We start from the raw sequence: 22,602 nt of genomic DNA, 5'->3' as shown, positions 1-22,602 counted from the left end.
TCATTCTTCCTTTCTCTTCTCTCCTTCTTTTCCTCCTTGCTTTTTTTCTTCAGAACCTTCAAAACATCTACGAGATGTCCAAAATTATTTGGGAAAATAGCTATTACACTTACTTATTTTATTCTGTGTGTTTGTGCACATCTGTGTGTACACATGTGCTCATGTCCCAGTGTGCCTGTGGAGGCCAGAGGAGTCAGTTCTCTCTATGTGGGTCCTGGGGATCAAACTCAGTCCCTCGGGCTTGGCAGCAAGCTCCTTTACCCACCCAGTGGCCTCACTGGCCTACAATGTAATTTTAAGGTGAGTTTTTTTTCCCTAGTAAAACCAGCCAATCGACTTCATTATTTGCAGCTATGAACTCTATGGTGCCTCCGTTCACAGGACAGTGAGCAAAGGGTTTTCACAGGCCTGTGAGACACTATCCTTTGAATACAGACTGCTGCTCCTCTCCCAACACCCCAGAGGACCAGATCTCCTGTGTCCGCTTCTGCATTCACCTAGCTTTGCAAATCTGATACCCCTCCCTGCTCTGACAGGGCAATTGCTCATTCTCTTGAACACACAAGCGTGTGTGTTCCCGCTTCCAAGCCTCTGCCTCTGCCGCTGTTTCTTCATGGTAAGTGTTCCCTTCGAATCCTCTCATGACTGCTCTTCCTTTTGTTTCACGGAACTCAAGTTGTTCACTTTAAATGGCAACTTTACAGGAAACTTCTGACTATGCAATCTAACAGTTAGGGCTGACATTCCACAGAAGTCTGACTTTTTGCTGATCATTTACCATTATTTTATCTTACATATTTGCTTCCTGTATGCCTCTGGGCCATGATCCCTAAAGCAAGGAAGTGTCGTGGGAGCATGAGTTTGGTTCATAATTATTTCCTCCCAGGTTATTGCTTGTCTTTCCATTTCTATTCGTGTTGTTTTGAGAATCACAATCACTTTTAGTGGGGCAGGGAATGTGACAGTTGCAAACCCTTTGCAGTTTAGATTCCTCCACCATCCACCAGCTCTTCCCCAACCAGAAGCCTCTTTCTGTGCAGAAGTTTCTGGTGGGATTTCACACTGGGCAAAACCGTATCTTCAGGATCGATTTTTGAGACAATCCCTCCTTGGCCTTCACCAGCAGTTCCCAAGACCATCGCTCCCCGCCAGCCTAAACTCTGGCTACGGGGCCACAGAGTGAGCTTCCTATGAATAGAGCCGCCTCTGGGCGCCTCCTCTGTCCTGGCACACCATCCCAGGCTTTATTTGGTTCGTCTTTCCCTTTCTTCCCGCCGGGGAGTCGGAGTGCTCCGCAGCTGTTCCAGAGTTGGCTGCCCCACTAGCAGAACAAAAGATGCAGATGCGATGTGTGACTCCCCACATCTGCATCGCTCCAGAGCCCAGAGAGCAGAAGCCCTTAGCCACAGGGGGCGGGGGCTTTCAGACTCAGGACGGGGTAAATGTACCCTGAAGGGGAAAGTTTCCCTTCTAAGAGCTGATGGAGCCACTCAGCAACGAGGGCAAGGAACATCATGAAACGGGGCATTAAGCTTTGATGAACTGCAAAGCCTCGGAGGTTTAAAGTGTGAGTCAACAGAGACCTTCTAATCTATATAAACACTCTGCACGCAAGTTCCCACCCAGCTTGGGGCCTTATTTGGTTGGAGTTTCTGACTGTCTCTCACAGGAGACAGGGTTCTGAGGTGAGGCAAGTTGCTGTGGTTTTTTTGGAGCTTTCTTCAGGCATTCCCCATCGTCATGGGGGTGGGTCAGTTCCCAAACTCAGGTCTTGTGAATGGGATGGGGGTCCTACTGAACCTCTACTCCCAGCTTCTTACTCCACTCTTGAGGCACGGTCAGGGACTCCTTGAATAGCTCTGATCTGTCACTTTCCTTCTTTCTCCTAAAGGCTTTCAGCCCGGAGGCCAGCGCTGGTTACGCGGTTCTGGACACGAGAGACTGGTGCTGGAGTTTATTATTGCCAAGTGAAAGCTGGTGGCTTCTGCAAGCATTACACTTCCACTAAGTCTCACCACACCCTGTGTGTGTGTGTATTGTTCTTATTTTATAGACAAGGCAACTGAAGCCTGGGGCAGCAAGCATGTCAACACTGCCTTGGGTCACTGGTGCTCATAACCGGAACAGAAAGAGGAGATATTAGCAGTGCCTAAATAGATACCTATTTAGAGGCATTAAGAATAAGGAAAATAGCCGGGCAGTGGTGGCGCACTCCTTTAATCCCAGCACTCGGGAGGCAGAGGCAGGCGGATCTCTGTGAGTTCGAGGCCAGCCTGGTCTACAAGAGCTAGTTCCAGGACAGGAACCAAAAAGCTACGGAGAAACCCTGTCTCGAAAAAGCCAAAAAAACCTAAAAAACAAACAAACAAACAAAAACCAAACCAAAAAAAGAATAAGGAAAATAGAACTTTCTATGTTATAGTCTTCCTTGAGTATCTTCAGATATTGCAAACTGGGAAGGTGGGGGCAGCGGTTAGCGCCTCAACTCCTGTTGAAACATTCTCTTCATTGCAGCTCCGGATCTTTTCTGATTTCAGGAGTAGCATTCGGCACACATTCAGCCAATCAGGATGCTGGTGACAATCATACAGCTCCGTCAGGCCAATCAGTAGAAATGGGATTGAGTTGGGCTTTTAAGAACTCCTGGGGAGGAAGAGATAGCTCTGGTGTTTACTGGCATCTTGTGACCAGGCGTGGTGTGCAAACCCTAGAATGGAATCGACGTATGAAAGAGAACCATGCCCAGAGAGACAACACCAAATCCCGCGTTCACCCTGTGACCATCAGAACCAGGCCACGCACCTTGAGTCATGTGTTCTTATTCAAAGTCACCTTTTTGCTGGTGTCTGTTTGGGGTGAGCTCACTACTGCGTGGAACCGAAAGGACATACTGTCCCTTTAGTGACCCCGTGGTCACTCTCAAATAGTACATGAATGAGTGAGAATGTATAAGGCAGTGCCTGGCACAAAGGAACGTAGTTCAAAAACAAAGTAAAACAGTTGGCCTGGGGTAAGGCTCAGTGGTGGAGGGCAAGATGGGTTCCTGCACCACAGGAAAGAGAGAATGGGAGGAACCAACCAAAGAAGATGAAAGAGAAAGGATTGACAGGCTGTTGCTCATCATGAAAACAAGGATCATGATGTGTCCAAGGGTCAGTTAGGATCAAGGCGTGTCCAAGAGTCAGTTAAGACAATTTTCTAATAAAACCATCTAAATTTTACAGACTTGGTCCCCGCTGGGATGGTGGCCATCAGGGAGGGCACAGCCTGCCTTGGGAGATCCAGCTGTGTCCTCTAAAGTTACCTCCTCCATACATATTGGAATGTCCCCATAGTTACCATTTCTGGGTCACTCAACGAGGATTTGTGCTCTGGTTTCTTCATCATGGCCAGAGGCCTAGAGGCCAGGATGACGGAGTCACAGGCAAGGGCTTTACCAGGCAGGCCTGGACTGCTTGCCAAGCCTGGAGGCAAAGATGGGTGTGGGTGGAGGTAAGAGGGATGCAGGGAGTCAGGCAATAGGAAGGAAGAGCATCCTTTGGTTCCCTGGCTTATGATGTGGGGCCCAAGTCTGAGCTTCTTCCCCAAGAAGGGGTGCAAAGAATGGCTCTGAATGGCTTTGATTTAACACATATGGGCTTTCCACCTCAGGTCCTGTGCTGGGCAGAGCCATCCCTATAAACAGCCTTCTTCTGGGAACTATGGAGGTCAACGTATAAGGACCCAACACTCAACAAGCAACGGAGGTTTCCTCCCAACACTTATATTCACTTCCTGGTTCAAGGGCAGAGGGTAAAGCCTCAACAGGTCTGCAGAAGGATCCTGGGAAGGTGTTTCTGGTGAGGAACAGCCATGGGAGACCGCTGTTTATGGCTATGAACAGGTACTTGCCTAGCCCATCGGAACTTCACCTTCCTCAGCTCTATAACATTTCCATCTGTTTGGTGGGATGATCGTACTCGAGTCATGCGTCTACCATTTCCACTGAGAATAGGTCACAGGCGATGAAACCACAGGTCAGCTTCACGTCTCTGAATGAGGACAAGAGTTGTGGTGAAGGTCTCGTGACACGATGATGCCAACAGCTCTCCACAAGGGTGGAAGGATTTGCCAACTCCACGACATGTGTATACCCATCCTTGTGAGACAAAGCTCATTTCTCTTCAGTAATTGGGAGAGCTTTGAACATGAGTCTGAGTCTACCCAAAGGGCGCACTGAAGGCGCAAGAGAAAAAAGGAGGTAGAACCTCTGTATCTGTCAATACCCTTTTAATGTTCTTCTTTGGCCATCTTGACATTCTCTAAAGCTTTTGAACAAGGGATCTCTGAGAATGGTGCCTTGGGTTCATGTCCTCTAAATAGGTGAAGATGTACAGAAAGAATAGATGCAGCCAGTTGTGAAATGAGTTTGTTATCTTGGTGTGTCTGACTCCAGATCTCATGACCTTGAGATCCATAGGACTGAATTCAAAATAGTGAGGCTTAAGAATTCAGCCATCAGTCTCTCCGGGACTGAAGAAGTCACAAAGTAGCAGGAAGATAGTCTTAGGGACTCACATTCTAGCCTGGGTTTGCAGGTTTTCACCTACGCTGTCTACCCATAGGAGGAAGTCTGCTGTATAAACTCATTCAACTTCAGGGGAAGGGTGAATCTAAGCACTCAGGCTCACAGCCCTGTTGGAAAGACAGACAGAATCTCTTTTCTCTGTCTTTTGTTTTAGCTTTACTGTGCAGAAAGCACAGGGCAAAGAGGTGCCCTGTGAGAGGGTGAATAGGATATGGAGTCAGGGAATGGAGTCCAAAGGCTAGCGCTGCTATTCACCATACAGTAGTGTAACGAGTCCTTTGAATTCTTGAGTGTTTTTTTTTAACCTATAAAATGAGATTATGCAAACACAAACAATTCCTGAGAAGGTGTCAGGGTCAGGTGAGCAGAGGGATATGACAATGTGCAAAGGCCGAGAAACTTGGGTAATGTTCGCCGCTGTTATGGTTGGCTGCGAATGTGCAGGACATGGTCTTTCCACAGAGGACAGCTGGGCACGCAGAGACTTCAGCTCAGGGAAGCCACTTCAGGCAGACTCGAGGCAGAGTTGGCTCAGGTGTGAGCTAAGTTGAGAAATATGTGGAAAGGCTTGGGAGGCAATCAGGGGCTTGTTGCTCAAGCTGTTTCTGCTGTGAGAGAGGCATAACTACCACCAATAGCAACCCACCTAGGATGGCGCGGGGCAGAAAGGGCCCAACGCTGACAAGGTTTTCAGGGAAGACAAGCGTGCTTTAGGTATAAGCGCAAGTCCCAGAGGAAGGCATGGCTTCCGTCTCAGAGGCATTGTTCTTGCTTGGTTTGTTTTAAAAACTAGAAGCTTAAGAACAAAACAAAAACGAACGAACAAATAAAATAAACCCAAGCAACCAGCATTGCTTCTAAGACCCCAGGATCAGAGTAACTCAGTGCTTCGAGTCTCTGGCCCACAGCAGGCTGGGAACTCAGAACTCACTGGAGCAGAAGTCTGCGAGGCAGAACGGAGAGCGCAGGCTGAGGACAGGTGGCCAGGGTGGGTCCCAGCCTGCACAGCAGAGGGTGGGTTCCTCTGAAACCTTGTGTGGGTGGCAATACGGTGGTGAGAAGGTGCCAAGAACAACTGGAGGAGGGAGGACAGGTGGGTATAGCCTTTGAGAAGTGAGCCCACACAGTGGAGGTTTAAGGTGTAAGAGGCAGGTTCCTTGGCATGCCCTAGAAGGAAAAGCTTTTATCTGAGTGTCTTAAACCCGGGTTCTTTTGTGTCTATAAAGGGATCTGGGCAGTCCATAGATTCTCCATGAGAATATTAAACCTTAGGCTTGACGAGGTGGCGATGACCTAAAAAGAGTTTGTCAAAGCATCTTCTAGGTTATCTGAGTCAGTGACCTTCTTTTGAGCAGTCACCCACAGCAGGAATCCACCCCACACCATGACCTTGTTTCCAGACACTGTTGCGCACGTGCAAACAGCACTGAAGGCTTGCCAGCCTAGACCAGGGCAGCTGAGCAGGCAGGAAAATACAAAAACAGTCCAAGGGAATTGTTGAATGACTGAGCGAGCTATCCGCCACCCCATCAGCTCCCTCCCAACAAAGTCCTAGTGCTTCCTCTGGGATGTCCCCCAACTACTCTAAAAAACAACCAAAAGTAAGGGGTGGGGGGAGGTATTTGTTTCCTGTGGTACTGTAACAAATTCCTGCAAACTTGGTGGTTTGAAACAGCAGAAATGCATTCTTTCAGTCCTGGAGGCCTTAAGCCTGAAATCGGTTTCGCTGGGATCAACCTAACTATTAACAGGCCACACTTCTGCCTGGCTCAGATTTCACTCACCTTTCTTTGATAAGAATGCCGCAGGACTGGGGAGAAGAGTCAGTCGGTAATGCTCTTGCCCCATGAGTGTGAGGACCCGGATCAGGATCCTGCATACAATCCAGTCCCAGCACCACAGGAGGCGGTGACAGGGAACACTAGGGCACTCTGGCTTGCAAGGCTAGTGAAACACCGAACAAATGACTGTGCCTCAGAGGTGTTCAGTGGGAAGCAACTGAAAAAGACATCTGATGTCAGCCTTAGGCCTCCAGACCAGTGCACACATGCACATGTGTACTGCACATACACACCTGAGATTGCATACCCCACCCCTGTAACCCAGTATAACCAATCTCCATCTCATATAGTCCACTAACTACATGGACAAAGGCCTTTTTTTTCTTTATACAATAGCACTGACATGGCCTAATAACCAAAACCTGATGTCTTTAGGGGCCATTATTCTGTCTATCAGGCTAGCTGTCTCTAGTCTTGCCCCAAAGCTGATACCAGCTTCTATCTGGATCAGTCATGCCTGAATATTTTGGAATACTCACACATGTGCACACTCGTCAGCTCCACTGGGTTTAGAGTCACCTAGGAGATTGGTGAGACCCACTTCTAAATGTTTCTATTAGGATGATTTCAGGGAGAATTAGCTGAGTTGGATGACTTCCCTTGAATGTGGTGTCACCATCCTAGGTAGCAAGAGTAAAACGATAAAAGGTGTGGGGGGGGGGGAGCAGAGTGCCAGCCTCCTTCCGGCTCAGTTTCCGAGCCACCAAGAAGCAAAGCTTCCACCACACACTTCTGCAACCCTGATGCTCTGCCCCAGTGCATGGGGTCAGATGACCATGGATTCAACTCTCTGAAACCATGAGCCAAAGCCAACTTTCCCTTCGGTAAAGTTTGTCAGGTATTGGCCCCCGTGATGTAAAGTAATTAGCATACCATGGTACATTCCTGAATTGGTACTTACTCTGACACCATGGGATTCTTAACCTTGTCCTCTGTAACATTCTTTTATAAAGTGCTTAGTAGAGCCCACTAAGTTGAGTTCCTAGTCTACCACTGAGATGCGACCCAGTTTGAAAAAACTCTGCAATATCTTGTCATCCGGTGACCTGAGAGAGTCATAAGCTCCAACCGTCTGGGTTTCTTTATCATGCTGAAGCTAAATCTAAATTGCTCGAGATGAGGAGAGACAAACAGGGGGTCTTCACAGGCAAGCGAATGTTACAGTCAGCCAATGTGGATTGAATGACCTCTCCCCAGCTTCTATTTGGGTGGCATAAAGGGACAGGGGAATTGAGAGTCCACACAAAATACAAGGCAGTGGCATCAACACCGAAGGACTCTGCTCTGTGTGTCTCTCACCACAGTCGTATCCCGTGCAGACCCAGTGTTTGCAATACAAGTGGCCTTTTCTGCCACATCAAATGAAGAGGGTTTTGTCACGCTGGTTAGTTCCATCGCGAGTTTGCTAGGGCTATGTCCTCACTCCTCACAGAAGGCTTAACCCCCAGGATAAATGAAGGCTGAAAGTCACGCAACCTCGGGCCTTACAGGAAAACACAAGAAAGTACAGGTGAATATATTTAGGTCGATGCAAAATGTAGGCCTTCTCTCGCTCTTTAGACAAATCCCTCTGCTTCAATGTGAAAGAAATCTAAAAGCCTACATAGGATCCCATTCTGGTTTCATTTCTGTCACTGTGATGAAATACTCAGACCAAAAGCAACTTAGGTGAAGAAGAGAGAGAGTTACCTAGGAAGAGGGACCATCAGCTGAGGAAAGGCAAACACTGGATTGGTCTGGGGGAACGTCTTCACTGATGACATACACGGAGCGCCCAGCCCACTGTAGGCAGGGCCATTCTGAGGCAAGTGGGCCTGAACTGTGTAAAGTGAACAAGTCAGGGGTAGCAAGACGGTTAGCGGTGTTAGTCTGTGGTCTCCACTTCAGGTCCCACCTTGAGCTCCTGCCCTGGTTTCCATCAGTGATGGGTTGATCTAGACGCGTAAGATAAAATAAACCCTTTAGATCCTTAAGCCCTTTCTTCCCTAAGTTGCTTTTGTCAACCTTTTTTTGAATCACAGAGACAGGCAAACTCGAGCAAGTCCCCGGGAAGATCTTTAGTGTGCTTTCAGGAAACATATTCCAATTCACTACGGAGTAAAGTAGGAAGATGACCAGAGTACGAATCAGGGTGCCTACTTGAGTTGCCAACCTCAGCACTCACTCGGTTTTTAATTCCCTTATGTTCTCTGAGCCAGCATCTGTGCCCTTGTCTGCCAGGGAGGAATCCATGTCTGCACTGACTCTATCCTATGACATGAAACTGAACTGAAACAACCTTGATGAAAGAACACTGTGTCAATAACTTGTAGGGGACAGAGCCTTTTAAATATCACCACATGCTGGGCTAAAACAGAGCCCAAGGAGAGGAGACTGCCTGAGCTACTTAACCTCTTCCGTAGGGCCTGTGTTTTAGGGTCTTTGTAACGATGCCATGGTTTAATTCCTGAAAAGCCATTGCTTGGCACACTCTCAGTGCTCAATAAATGCCCACCAGTTGTTAGCTTGCAAATTTGCTGATTTGTTTTTGTTGTTGTTATTGTTGTTGTTGTATTATTTTGCTAGATGTTTTCTTTATTGTATTCACGCCATGGTTTAGAAGTCGGCGAACTTCGCCTCTGGGTTGTCAATGGAAACCTCGCATCCCTCTGGGAGTCCTTCCATGTTTGGTGCCGAGAGAGGACAAGCAGAGCTCTGTTCAGGAGCCAAACTGTAACACACACCTGCAGCCTGCTTCCGAGGCCTGGCCTGACATCAGCGGGAGCCTCACCTGCACGAGAAGAGACCAGCCTTTTGTACCGACCTGGACGTTGCTGTCATCTGGAAGGCACTGGGGGCCCCGGGGCCGTGCCACCGCTGGTGGAGATCCTGGCAGAGCATGGGAGTCAAACAGGATCAGGCGGAGCCTGGCTTGGCCCAGAGGAACTGTGGGCACGGGCTCAAGGAAAGTGGGGACAGGGAGTGCCTCCGCTGACTAACCATGGCAGGGTTCCCTCTGGACAGCTGCCAAAGGCGCCTCCCAGGCACCTGGGTAAGAGGCGAAGAGTCCACAGGGTGGCAGAAGGGCCAGGTACTTCAGGGTTATCCCAGCTTCTTTCTCTTCTGAGCCTTTGCACACATGGTTCCCGCTGCGTGAAATCACTGACTGTCTCACCGGTGGGTGCGGCCCTTCCCTGCGCTCATGCTTCCAGGCCTAATTAAAATCTATGAGAAACCTTCCCAGGTACTTCCAGGTAGACAAAGCTGCTTTCCAGAACACACATACTGAAATCTATATAATCTGTATGTATAGTCTATCGAACATAGACATTTATACTCCACCTTACATACATATGCAATTTCTACCTGGATCATAAACCAGACATGCCATTTCAGATGTCCAGCAACAGGACGTAACCCTGTGACCCCTTGCGCACTAACCCTGTGAAATGGCAGGTGTGGGAATCCAGTCCTTCCTTTATGATCTTGTTTTCTTTCTAGACACAGTCGAGTGGGTCTGGGGGACCAACCTTGGCATGGCTGCTGACCTGTGAATTTGAGAGTCCCCACATCATTCCAATAAACATAGACTTCTTTCCCTCAAGGTGGCCGGAGTTGACTTCTGTGGTCCTCGAATGCAGGACTGATAATTAGGTGTTTTTGAGTGTGACGCCAAGAAACTTTCCTAGGCCATCTCAGATAAAGAGATACAGGCCAGATCATGCCAGCCTCCTATCATCAATGATTTGGCCTCAGCAGTAAGGACTGAAATGAAAGGGTGGGTACCACAGAGAGATCTGACGGAGCAGGTGCTGCACTGTGCCGTCCACGCCTGCACCTTCTAGGAATGATGAATTCATTCTCCCGCCAACAAGGAGTGGGCCCTCATCTTTGGGAGCTACCTTCATTGAGGAAACTTAGCTCAGGGAACATTGTAGGCCTTTCCCAGGAAGCCAGTGGCTGATGGCTGGCTGGCAGAGTAGGGCCATCTCTTTTGAGAAGTTCTGAAGCAGCATCTCAGCTTTGGAGTGACTTGCACGATTGGCTGAAGCACTCATCAAGACGAGAGGACCCCTAGGGACCACTGTCCCTGTTATCTTCAGACACATCCTTTAAGTCAAACCTACAGTTAAGCTCAGTCTGGGGGGACAGTGAAGACTCCCCTGTAATCCGGATGCTTACCTCTCTAGGCGTCTATCTCTATTTCCCATGCGGCTCTCTGTGTCTTGACCCTAAATCCTAATTACTTTAGGAGGTAGCTTGAGAAGGTTTGTTGCGTTTGTACTCAGAAGCAGGCGTTCTGTATTCAAAGAGTTTGGTTGTTTAGCACAGAAGCCAGTTCTGGCCATCTTAAGGGAAAGAAATAAACTAATTGGAAGATCATGAGAGGCTCCCCAAATCAAAGGAAGACTGTAGAGCAGCGTTGGAAAATGAGCCTGGCATCAGCTTGACCTGCCATTAACACTGTGATGACTAACAGCCTACAGCTATGGTTAAAGTCTCTTATATCCCCATCAAGAGAAAAGAGACCGTCTGATCAACTGACCCAGTCACATGACTACCCCAACACTGTGAGGAACAGAAGAAAAAGGGAGAGGAGTTTCTGGTTTCTTTGATAAAGAGAAGGCTGCATCTCAAACATGTGAGATTTTTCCACAGAGGGCAGTGGAAGTAAGGTTTAGGAGCTAGAGGCAAAAAACAACCTATACTTGCTGCTGTGTGTCTCCTTCCAACCCTTGAAGACAGGAACTATCAATTTTCTTCTTTGTATTTCAAATGCTTAGTGCCTGACATTTACAGAGGCCCTATTGGTGCCTTAAGAAGGGGAAGGTTAGATGATGTCTTCTCAGAGGATCGAGCACATCTAGAAAGGCTGGTGTTTGCTCCAACCTTCTATGGGCTTTAAAGTCTAGAAGTGGGACCAGGACACACAAACAGGGCTCTGCCTACACAGATGCAAACCTGTGATAGACACATCCCACGATACAGTCTGTCCAGGAGCTGTTGGCGCTCCTGCTACCCTACCGCTAGCAGTTGGGGGAGGCTCCCCAATGCCCTCTGACCCGTCTGCGGGCACCTGCTCCTAAGGAAGGAGGCTCTCTCCTGTTTCAGATACCACCTTGACTGTTGTCTCTGATTCATGCCACACGCGTCCACCGAGGAAAGGCTAAGCAGCTTTTGCTCAGAGCTAGCAGCAATATTTAAAACCTTTCCTGAGTCAGGGTGGAGGAAAGCCAATCCTGTCACTCTGGGGCTGTTCCCATCCTCCTCTTAGGAGTGTCAGGTGTTGGTATGCACCACCTAGACTTCAGCGTTGCAGTGCAGGGTCCACCATCACTCGGAGCAGCCACATACTGCTCAGAATATAGTTTCCATTCCCAGTATCCTTTTGCAGGTATTAAGGATTACTGAGGTTGGACCAATAGGGTGGGAGTACTGTGTGCTGTTCCTGATTGTCCTCTGAAAAAAAAAAAAAAAAGGAACGTGTCTCTCCCTTGCTTCTCCTCCCCAACCCTAACCCTTCCGGTGTCTGGACTATGGCCGTGGTAGTAACTCTGATTACATATATGAACACATGATCCTATGGATGGCAAAGCAGGAAGACAGAGTCTGGGACTCTGGCATATTACAGCTACCAGACCCGGCCTGATCTATTTATGCACAAATGGTTTGTGACCCAGAGAGCTACTTAGAGTTTATTGGTATTTTAAATTTTATTATATTAATATCAGGGCTTGTTTGATGTAGCCCAAGGATGGCCTTGAATTCCTTCTGTAGTAGAGGATGACCTTGAACTCCTGATCCTCTGATTCACCTTCTATGTGCCGTGATTATGGGCACATGACGCTGAGAATAGAGCCCAGGCTTGGAGCTTTCAAGCCAAGCAGTCAGTCAGCTGGAACATCCCTAGTCACTCGTCATTTTGAACTGCTTTGAGAGCAACTGGTTCTATAACTCAAGGGTCAGCAAACTATGGCCAACTCCGGCTCTTCCTTGGTTTTCATAAATAGAGCTTTAGTGAACACACCCACATTCTGAACTGTCTATGACTGCTTGTAAATCTATAGATGTGTCTGCAGATTAAAATTCAAAGATAACTCTGATTGGGCAAAGTTCATACCTGGGTCAATTATTGATCCTAAGAAAAGGGAATGATTTTATTCTCCAGGTGAGAAGGCTCAAAGTTAATAAGGGAATGTGTATTTTTTTCAAGAAAGAATGATTTTATTTTTTTACTAAATAAGAAGGGCAAGGGGCACAGAAGGTTAAAAATGGTCAAACAGCACTGAGGAGATGGCTCATGGGTTAAAATCGCTTGCCTGCCAACCTGGGGTCAGACCCCAGAACCCCCCTGAAAGCTGGACATAGTAGTACAAGAGTATGTAACCCCAGCGTAGCTCCAGCTGAAGATGAGAAAGAGAGACAGGATCTCCAACTCATGGCCTGACAGTCTGGCTTACACAGGACAGAGACACTGTCTTAAACGAGACGGAAAGATGAGGACTCACACTTACCCAATGCTTGGCCTTTGGCCTTCATTCATCTGAAAGAGAGAGACAGACAGACAGAGACAGAGAGAGACAGAGACAGAGAATGAGAGAGAGAATGTGAGAGAGAATGTGTGTGAGAGAGAGAGAGACAGAAAGAGAGGGAGAGACAGACAGACAGACAACAGACAGAGATAGAAGGAGACACAGAGAGAACAGTGATTGATCATTGCATGGCAAGCTGAGTTCTTGCATGTAGTTTTAATGCTTCTGGACATGCGAAGTAACACTCACTTGAATGCTAAATATGCACCACCTCTGTTTCCTGATTTGGGTGCTACTCAATTATCACTTCAATTACAATACCCAGCTCAGAACATCACAGTGCCCAGGTGAACACCAAGTTCTTATGGATTAGGGAATTTAAAAGTCTGTTGAAAAACTGGAGCGTAGTTGTCAGTCGTCAGCTTTATCCAAAGGACAGATTGTGAAAGAACCATGGAGCTGCAAAGTACAGTGGAGGAAGGGCCATCGCTGGATTTGAGGGCTGTCATCCTTAGCTCCTGGGTGGTCTTGAGCAAATGCTTTATGCCTTTACTCTTTCTAAGAGGAGGAGGAGGCTGGTGTGGGGCTGCATGGCTGTAATACCAGCATGTGGGGTAGGTTCACTGCAAGTCTGAGGTCAGACTGCTCTGCATCAGCGAATTTCAGGGCAGACAGAGCTACAAAGTGAGACTGAGTCTCAAGTAAAAGGAAATAATAAAAAAATGCAATACAATTGATAAAATGAGGATGGTAAGGTTTGAATTCTCTTCCGGATGCAGTGTCTCTCTGTCTCTGTCTCTCTTTCTCTCCCTCCCTCCCTCTCTCCTTCCCTCCCTTCCTCCCTCTGTCTCTCCCTCCCTCTCTCCCTCCAGATGATTTTCACCCTGGGCTTGTAGTGTGTTGGGTGTACACTTGTCTCTGCCCACTTGGCTCTCAAGTTACTGATAAGCAGCAGAACAAGATTTGGAAGGAGAACCGCTTTGATGAAATACAACTCAGAGGTGAAAAGGCAGGGTAGCCAGCTGGCTGCAGATCCATCACCCTATCAGATGAAGTCCAAGGGGCCCAGGGAGCTCATCGCTTCCTGGAGACTTTGAAAGGTCATCTAGGAGGCAGTTGATCACTTTGTTAAGTTGCTGCATCAATCGTATTTTGAGCTTTTCCTTTTCCCTTTTCCATCCATCCACTGTATTCATTCTTCTTAGTCCAAATCCCATAGGGACTAGAGAAGACAGCTGGGGCACCCCAGGAATCCTAATGTCAATCTTCCTTCTAAACCACAGCACACCTGCCAGCTTTAACTGTCTGTGTCTCTGCTGAAAAATTGAAAGCATTTCTGTGTCCTGGTCCATTCTGTATCTGTTCCCTAGTCTCTCTTGCTGCTTAGCTTTTCACAAATGCTTCAGGTTCCACCGTGCAGGAGGGAGAGACCTCTGCCACTGCACAAGGCTAGCTACTCCCACCCAATGTGAATCACACCACACCTACTAGAAAAGACAGACTAAAGACAGTCTGTGAAACAGATGCCTTCTTCTCAGGTGCAAAGCCCGTCTCAGTCAGTTGCAGCCAGGATAGCTGGGCCCTCCATTCCAAACAGGGCAAAGTTCCCTGTGAATTGTGAAGAAAGGAAACCAAGTCCTCTCTGGCATGTTAAGGTCTTTGCTGTATCTAGTAGCTGGGTGTCCCTTTTACGTCTTTAATCTGTGTATCACAAAACTGAAGTTATTCACCAGTAGCCTAAAGGTGATGTGTACTCTGGAATGTGAGAATGTTTGTGTGCATAGCATACACGACAGGGCACACATGTGGAAAATAAAAAAAATAGCCTGTAGGAGTTGGTTCTTTCCTTTTACTATGTGGGCCCCCAGGATTTGAACTTAGGTCATCAGGGTTGATGGCAAGCACCTTTACACAGTAAGCCATCTTGCCAGCCCCAAATGTTAGGGTTAAAGTGGCAAGGTCAGAAGCTCTGAAAAAGGTAGATAAAATGGCTTGCAGCTGGGTGTGAGATGGCTAAGCTGAACAGGGAAGAGGAGACATAGGACTGGTTAACATACAATTATAATTCAATTTGCCTGGACTGGACTGTAGGGAGATAGATGGGCTTGCACCTCCTGGCAGCTGCAGGGATGGGGCAGCCAGGTTTCCTTACCAAGTTCATTATTTTAAACCTACAGCTCCCTAAATATTCATAAAACTTCTTTAAAATCCACAGTGCAGAATCTTGTAGGCTGAGCCCCACAGTGTTATCTGTACGCTGTGAAGAAAGGCTGCCTTGGGCAGCCCACACCTATTGCTCACTGGAGAGCTCTGCTTAGCTTTAAATAAACTACTTCTTTGTTAACTAGAATTCTGCTTTTTGTCTCCCAACAAAATCAATTCCTTCAAGAAGAAAAGAAACAAGGGAACCCCCCTCCCCCCCCCAAAAAAAAACCATCTGGCACAGTGCCAAGTTAGAAAAGAGGCTGCAGTGTTCTATGGAGATTCAGAAAATTTATGCTAACTAGTGATTCAGAAAAGCATCATGGGTAAACAAAATAGGCAGGAAAGGACGGAAAGGTGGATGAAATGCTAACAGAAAAGAAGACGGAGGCAGGGAGAAGCCCAAACATAACGGCAGGCTTGGGAGGATGTGGCGGGAGTCAGTAGTCACTCATCTGGTTTGGGAAGGTCGGAGACACCTTCCCGAAGGAAAGAAGAGCCATCAAAGACTGAGACCTTAAAACACAACTAGAGTGAGAACTTTTCTTAGGTTGGCATTGGAGAGGCCATCAAAATGTCCTGATCTGGGCTGTGAAGGGCCACCCAGTGCTCTTGAGAGAGTACCTGTGACAGCTGGCCATGACATGGACTGGGGAAGGAAACCGCAAGACCAGGATTGGCATTCTAGGGAGTGTCAGAGAAAACACTTGAGACAGTGGAGCAAAATACCTGTCAGGTAGAAAGCAACGAATGGAGGTTCGTGAATATCCACTCAGCGCAGCCAGCCTCCTGCTGGGAACTTTCCTTGTAGCATCCTACCTAATCCACAGTGAGCCTATGAGGTAGAGGCTGGGCCATCTCACACTGTGAAACTGAGACTTCGGGAGCTGTTGCTTGTTCACTGACACAGAGGTAGCGCTCAGGTCTAGGGAGCACCAAAGCCACGCTCAGTGGACTGTTCTGGTCGGTCTCGATGGCAACTGGCTTAACTCATGAAAGGGCAAGAGAAAGCAGTAGTATCAAAGAGTTTCCAGTTTTTCCGAGTGGGCAAGGCAGAGTCATGGGAGTGGCAGACAGAGGTGGGGAGGCCCAATAAAGGAGTTTCTTTTTCTTGAAAGCTGAGGAGGAAATCCGGAAAGATAAATTAGTTCGTGAGCCTGATTTGGTTTTTCCTCAACGCAAGATGCATAACCAAACTTAGTGGAAACTAGAGGTTGTTCAAGGTCAGAAGAGGCAGTGCTGGCGAGAGTGGACCAGTCAGCTGTTCCATCTGGTCCCTTGTGTTTAGACTGGCACAGGTGGCCGCTCTGTCCCCTGGGCCTCAGCAGGCTCTTCTTTGACCCCTCTCCATCTTTCACACCTGCTCACTCAAGTCAGACCACGTCAACACATGGGCCCAGTCTATCCACCGTGTGAGAGGCCAGCCTGCCTGCATCAGAGGACATCGCCATGTTTTCTACCAGGTGATCCCACCCACAGGGCCACAGCTGACTGAACATCAACAGAGCACAGGCTGGGCAGGCGCCTATACCCACCTGGCAGATGAATAATACTGAACAAGGAACTAAGAGGTGCCTCCATCCACACAAATAAATGTCTGGTAGACCTGTGTCTCTCATTCCGTAGACAACTGCTGGTTACCATGTTTTGAGCTCTGGGCTGAGTTTCTTCCCTCCTTGTATTATTTTTTTTTCCTAAGAGTCTCTGACATTGTAGCTCAGGCTGGTCCAGAATTCACTATGTAGCCCAGGCTAGCTGCAAACTCAAGACGAATATCCTGTTTCTCCTCCTGAATGTTGGGATTACATGTGTGAGTCACTACACCAGTTTAAGGTTGAGATTCTATGAGCTCTTCTTTCTACTCTGTCTAACAGCTCCATCACAGTGCATTATAGACAGCCAATAACATGAATGGATGAGTGTTTGAATCTCAGCAGCAGACAGAGCTTTGGATCAAACAAGGATATATTTGTAAGTGGCTGTAATTTAGACTTTTATGGTATTTTGTTTTAGTTACAGTTTCTATTGCTGCTAAGAAACACCATGATCAAAAAAGCAAGTTGGGTAGGAATGGGTTTATTTGGCTTACACTTCTATATCACTGGTCATCATCAGAGGAAATCAGTACAGGAACTCAAGCAGGGCAGGAACCTGGAGGCAGGAGCTGATGCAGAGGCCATGGAAGCAGGCAGAAGCATGCTTACTGATTTTTCTTCTTGTGGATTGCTCAGCCTGCTTTCTCATAGAACCCAGGACCACCAGAGATAGCATCCCCCACAGTGGGCTGGGCTCACCCCTGTTGATTAAGAAAATGTCTTACAGCTGGATCTTACGGAGGCGATTCTCAACTGAGGCTCCTTCCTCTCTTGACACTCTAGCTTATGTCAAGTTGACATAAAACCAGGCAGTCTACGTTTCTAATTTTTATCATATCAGAGGCCAACATCTATCTCCATTGTTAGTAATTACTGCCATAAACACTAAAGTTGTTAGGCACACCTCTTCACAAGATCATATCTCAAATCTGCTTTAAGGAAAAGTCAAGAGATGTGAAGGTTATTTATCTGTCTGCAGGGACTAAGGAGAGAATCCAGTCTGGACTCCCAACTCTCTGGCCATGCTGCCCTTTCCCAATAGATGGGCAGCTCTGCCATTATTGTTGTGTATGCCCATGATGTGAGGTCGGGAGGGATGCATGTGCCACAGTGCACATGCAGAGGTCAGAGGACAGCTTGGTGTCATCTGTGATCTCTATTTTTTCTTTTACTGTAGGAGGAGAGAGCCACTTGTTGGTTCTCGTTGTCCAGATCCGAAATAATCACACAGAAAACTGTATTAATTAAGTTTCTGCTTGGCCCATTAGCTCTAGCATCTTATTGGCTAACTTTTATATCTTAATTTAACCCATTTCTAGTCATCTGTGTATTGCCACAAGGTTGTGGCTTACTAGGTAAAGTTCGGTGTCCAGCAGGGCTACATGGCTTCTCTCTGACTCCACCTCTTTTCTCCCAGCATTCAGTTTAGTTTTCCCCAACTATCTAAGTTCTGCCCTATCAATATGCCAAGGCAGTTTTCCTTATTCATTAATGGTAATCACAGTATGTAAAGGGGACTCCCACATCATTTTACCTCTATGTGGGTTTTGAAGATCAGCAAGGTTATCAGGATTGGTGTGGCAAGTACCTTATTTGGGGAACCATATCACATGCTCCAGCAAGATCTTTTTTTAATGTATGCATGCATGGGGTGGGGCACACTTGTTAGAGTACAACTTTTGGAAGTCTGTTTTCTCTTTCCATCTGTGGATTGAACTTAAGTTGTCAGTCTTTCAGAACAAATGATTTTATTGCTGAACCATCTGTTGGGCCTCCAGCTTACGATTCTAATGCCTGCTGTGTAGTAGATTGCCTGCACACATATGCAGTGTTGAACTGCATTTTTTTTTAAAATTTGACTAACACAAACTATATCTATCATATTGTATATAATGTGTATTGTGGCAGGTCTTGATTTGTCAGGAATGGTACAGGTCACGTGAAATGGGGGAAGGGACGGTAGAATTTGGGGTTCAAAGAAGTAAGGTGAGCTATCTGGGGTCAGAGTTGAGATCTAGGGATCAGTGTGTCCTCAAGATTGTGCCCAAGAAAGACTGTGAAGGGATGTGTGTGGCAGTCACACTAAGCCAGAGTACTAACAAATGACAGAATGTCTCCTGCTGTTTCCATCTTGGAAGAAAGCTGCATCGTATAGAACAGAGTGGAAAGTCCTTTATGCAAAGAAATCAATGCACCGTCTCAATTGACTGGTGGATCTCATAACGGTAGGCTGGGATTCAACCACAGAGGAGCGTGTGACCCTACCCACCTCAAGTCCGTGCTCTCCTCACAGACAGTAGGGGTTTGGTAAGGTTTGCTTCAACTGGTTTCTCTCAGCATCCTTGCCATCCATATGATGAAGACCAGCTGTGGGCAGAAGTACGCGAAAGCCTTGTCAGCATCATCCTTGCCCAGCCGTTGTTGTGACATCTGTCTGCTCAGTGTAGACTGTCAGTGTTTCTGCCCCAGACAACCTAGTGGAACCTGTCAACATGGATTTGTATATCTTTTTTAGGGTGGACAGCACAGACAGGAAATTTTGAATCAATCCATTTTATTGAATGAGAATATGGTGAAAAGTTTTAAACTGTATGGCATACTAACTTTGCTATGGTATTCTTTCTTTCTTTTAAAAACTTCACTAGGTTTTATGCCTTATACTTCTTATTTATTAAAATTGTAGATTTATTTAATTTTTACATGTATGAGTGTTCTCTTTGCCTGCATGTGTAGATGTGCAGCATGGGTGTGCCCGGCACTCTCAGGGTTCAGAAGAGGGCATCACATCCCCTGGAGTTGAAGTTACTGTTGTTGTGAGCCACTCTATGGATTCTGGGAACTGCACCTGGGTCCTCTGAAAGAGTAATAAGTGCTCTTAACTGCTGACTCATCTTTCAAACCCTTGGTACGGTTTTCTTTGGAAATTTTCAGTTCACAATGCTACTTTATTTTAGACAGGATGTTAAAAGGGTGAGGTCTCTATTTTATAGATTTTCCCAGAAACCCTCAAGGCTAAGAATAGCACATCAGGGACTGTAGCAGTCACATCTAAAGCAAAGGGCTAGAACACCTTGCAGAATAGCCCATGACATTACAAAGTTTGTTTGGTCGGCTTTAGCCTATCAGCTGTTTCTTGGCTGTGTAAGAAAAGGAAAAGAGACAGGAGGAGAGAGCAGTGGACAGCAAACTTCCTGGAAGTGTGGCAGTCAGCTTTCCACTGTCAGGATAGATACCTAAGAAAATCAACTTCAAAGATGAAATGTCTAATTTTGACTTATGGTTTCAGAGTTTTCAACTCAAAGTCTCTTGGCCCTGTTGCCTTTGGGCCCACAGTGAGATCCCACATCCTGGAAGAAGCACATGGCAGAGGAAAGATGTTCATTACACAGTGGTCACGTCGCCCATGGTCCACATATCATCTTCAAGAGAATGTTTTCAACGACCTAGTTCCTTCCACTCAGCCTAACCTCCTAACATATGTGCCACTTCCCAGCAATACTACCTTGTGGGGACTAAACCTTTGACATGGGAACCTTTGGAAAACATTGGATGGAGAGCATAGTAGTGCATTGTGGGAGTGCCAAGAGTTTCTGTTCCTGGAGCATGGAGGTTCAGAAGCTAGTTAGGAGAAGCTGTGTGCACAGATAGTTTCCCTAGAGCTTGGGGTTCAGGCCTGTGTGTGACTCTCACAATAATAGTTTGAAAGCCCAAAGCTATGCCAAGTGCATTTTATCCACCAACACTGAAGGCAGATGGTTGAATCTACCAAAGTTTTGTTGGTGGCAATCATGGTGGCCCATGGGAGGAAATTAACTGGAAGTCCTTTTGGAAGAGAGCTTCCCAACAGCCTTCTAGGAGGGGTAGGGATTCCTGTCTTGGTAAGCATTATTAGTTGTAGCACAATTAATAAAAACCAAGAGACAGATATTGGAGTTCAACCTGAAGGTCAGAAAAGCAAAACAGCCTCTACCTCAGTCCAAAATGGTGATCCTACTTCCTGGAATCCTCACATTGAGACTGAGAGTGAGAGCTTTCTCCTCCTGTCTTATATTTCTCTCTAGTGCTGGGATTAAAGGCATACACTACTACTGCCCAATTTCTATGGCAAACTAGTGTGGCTACTGGGATCAAAGGTGTTTGTCACCACTGCCTGGTCTGTAAGGCTGATCAAGGTGGCTGTGTTACTCTCTGATCTTCAGGCAAGCTTTATTTATTAAAATACAAATGCATTATCACTGTCATTAGTCACTGTCTTAGGGTTCCTATTGCTGTGAAGAAACACCATGACCATGGCAACTCTTATAAAAGAGTGCATTTAATTGGGATAGGCTTACAGTTCAGAGATTTAGTCCATTATCACCATGGCGGGAAGCATGGCAGCATGCAGGCAGACACAGTGCTGGAGAAGTAGCTTAGAGTTCTCCATCCTGATCCCCAGGCAGCAGAAAGAGATTAAAGTATGATTAATAAAAACCTAGAGACAGATATTGGGCTTCAAGCTGAAAAGCAACATGGCCAATCCATTAGAGAGTTCTTACCTCTACCAAGGTTCAGACAAACAAAGTGGCAACACTGTCCTCAATGTAGCTGCAGATTACAGTGCTCTCCACCAGACCTCAAACTGCACACTGAGAGCCCAAGTTCCTGTCTCCTTCCATCTTATATTCCTCTCTAGTGCTGGAATTAAAGGTGTGCACCACCACTGCCAGGCTTCTATAGCTAAATAGTATGGCTGTTGGGATTAAAGGTGTGGGCCACCACTGCCTGGCCTGTATGGCTGACCAGTGTGGCTAGCTTTGCACTCTGATCTTTAGGCAACCTGTAGGGTTAAGCCAGCCCCTTTAGGGGGCGGGTTTGCCTCGGGCGAATGCGTAGGGATAAATCGGGGCGCGGGAGGCAGCTCGTCCCTTTTTCCTGCCTCCTGTGAAATGGCTAAGCAGGAACCAAGGTTCTGTAAGTTTGTTTAAACATTAAGACTGTATATATTCTTTAATATCTGCCTTGCATTTATTTACGCCGATTCATTTGGCGCCTGCCCCGTGGGGCTTTGAGGATACCTGCCCCAAATCGGAGCCTCCTGGGGGCGACCACTCCCAGTGGCACCTCCCCGCGGAGGTCTCCCTGGGCGTGCAGAAGCAGCTGAGATTCTGAGGGACTCTATTTGCCCTGGTGCTTGCTAGAGAATCAGGTGGGATGGGAGAGCTAGCACTCCCCGGCGGTTTGAAATCGGCAGCGCCTCTGTAACAGCATGATCATTCTCTGTTCCCCTCCCACCTCTGCCAGCACTCGGGTCACGTGACAGCGGTCCTGCAAGCCGGCTCAAACATGACGGCATTACTTTGATTTGTTCACTTTGGCGGCTTTTCTCTCTGTTCCCTTTCTGGCCCAATTGCTACTTATCAGCCTGGTGTCTGCTCAAATTTTTGTTTTTGAGTCATTTATTTCAGACTTGGCCACGTGGACTCAAGTGGACTCTTTCTCCACTGGCAGGAACAGGTCATTGCAGGTAAAAGAATTTTTTTCTCTTATAAATAAAATGTCTGAGAACGTGACTGTTTTAGATTTCAACAGCTTTTTTGAGTGTACCATGTGGGAGATTTTACAAGAGGTGTCTATCACCCCACATCTATGAATATTTCTGGGATTCATAGTTTTCCTTGGCACTATATGTTTTGACAATAGAAATACGATCAAGTCTCTTAAGACAGAGGTTGAACGTTTAAAAACTATTGAGAATGACAACAATCTTCTCAAGAATCAGTTTGAAGTTCTCCAGGAAGAGAACAGATCTTTGTTTAACATGACTCGGTTAACTGAGCAAAATTTAGAAAAGGTACAGGTTGATGTTAAGGAGAAATTCATTACTATGGAAAAAGGAACAGCTG

The sequence above is a fragment of the Microtus ochrogaster genome, linkage group LG1, assembly GCF_000317375.1.
Source record: "Microtus ochrogaster isolate Prairie Vole_2 linkage group LG1, MicOch1.0, whole genome shotgun sequence".
Classification (NCBI taxonomy): domain Eukaryota; kingdom Metazoa; phylum Chordata; class Mammalia; order Rodentia; family Cricetidae; genus Microtus; species Microtus ochrogaster.
The sequence above is the reverse complement of the archived record's forward strand: the minus strand, read 5'-3'. Positions refer to the sequence as shown.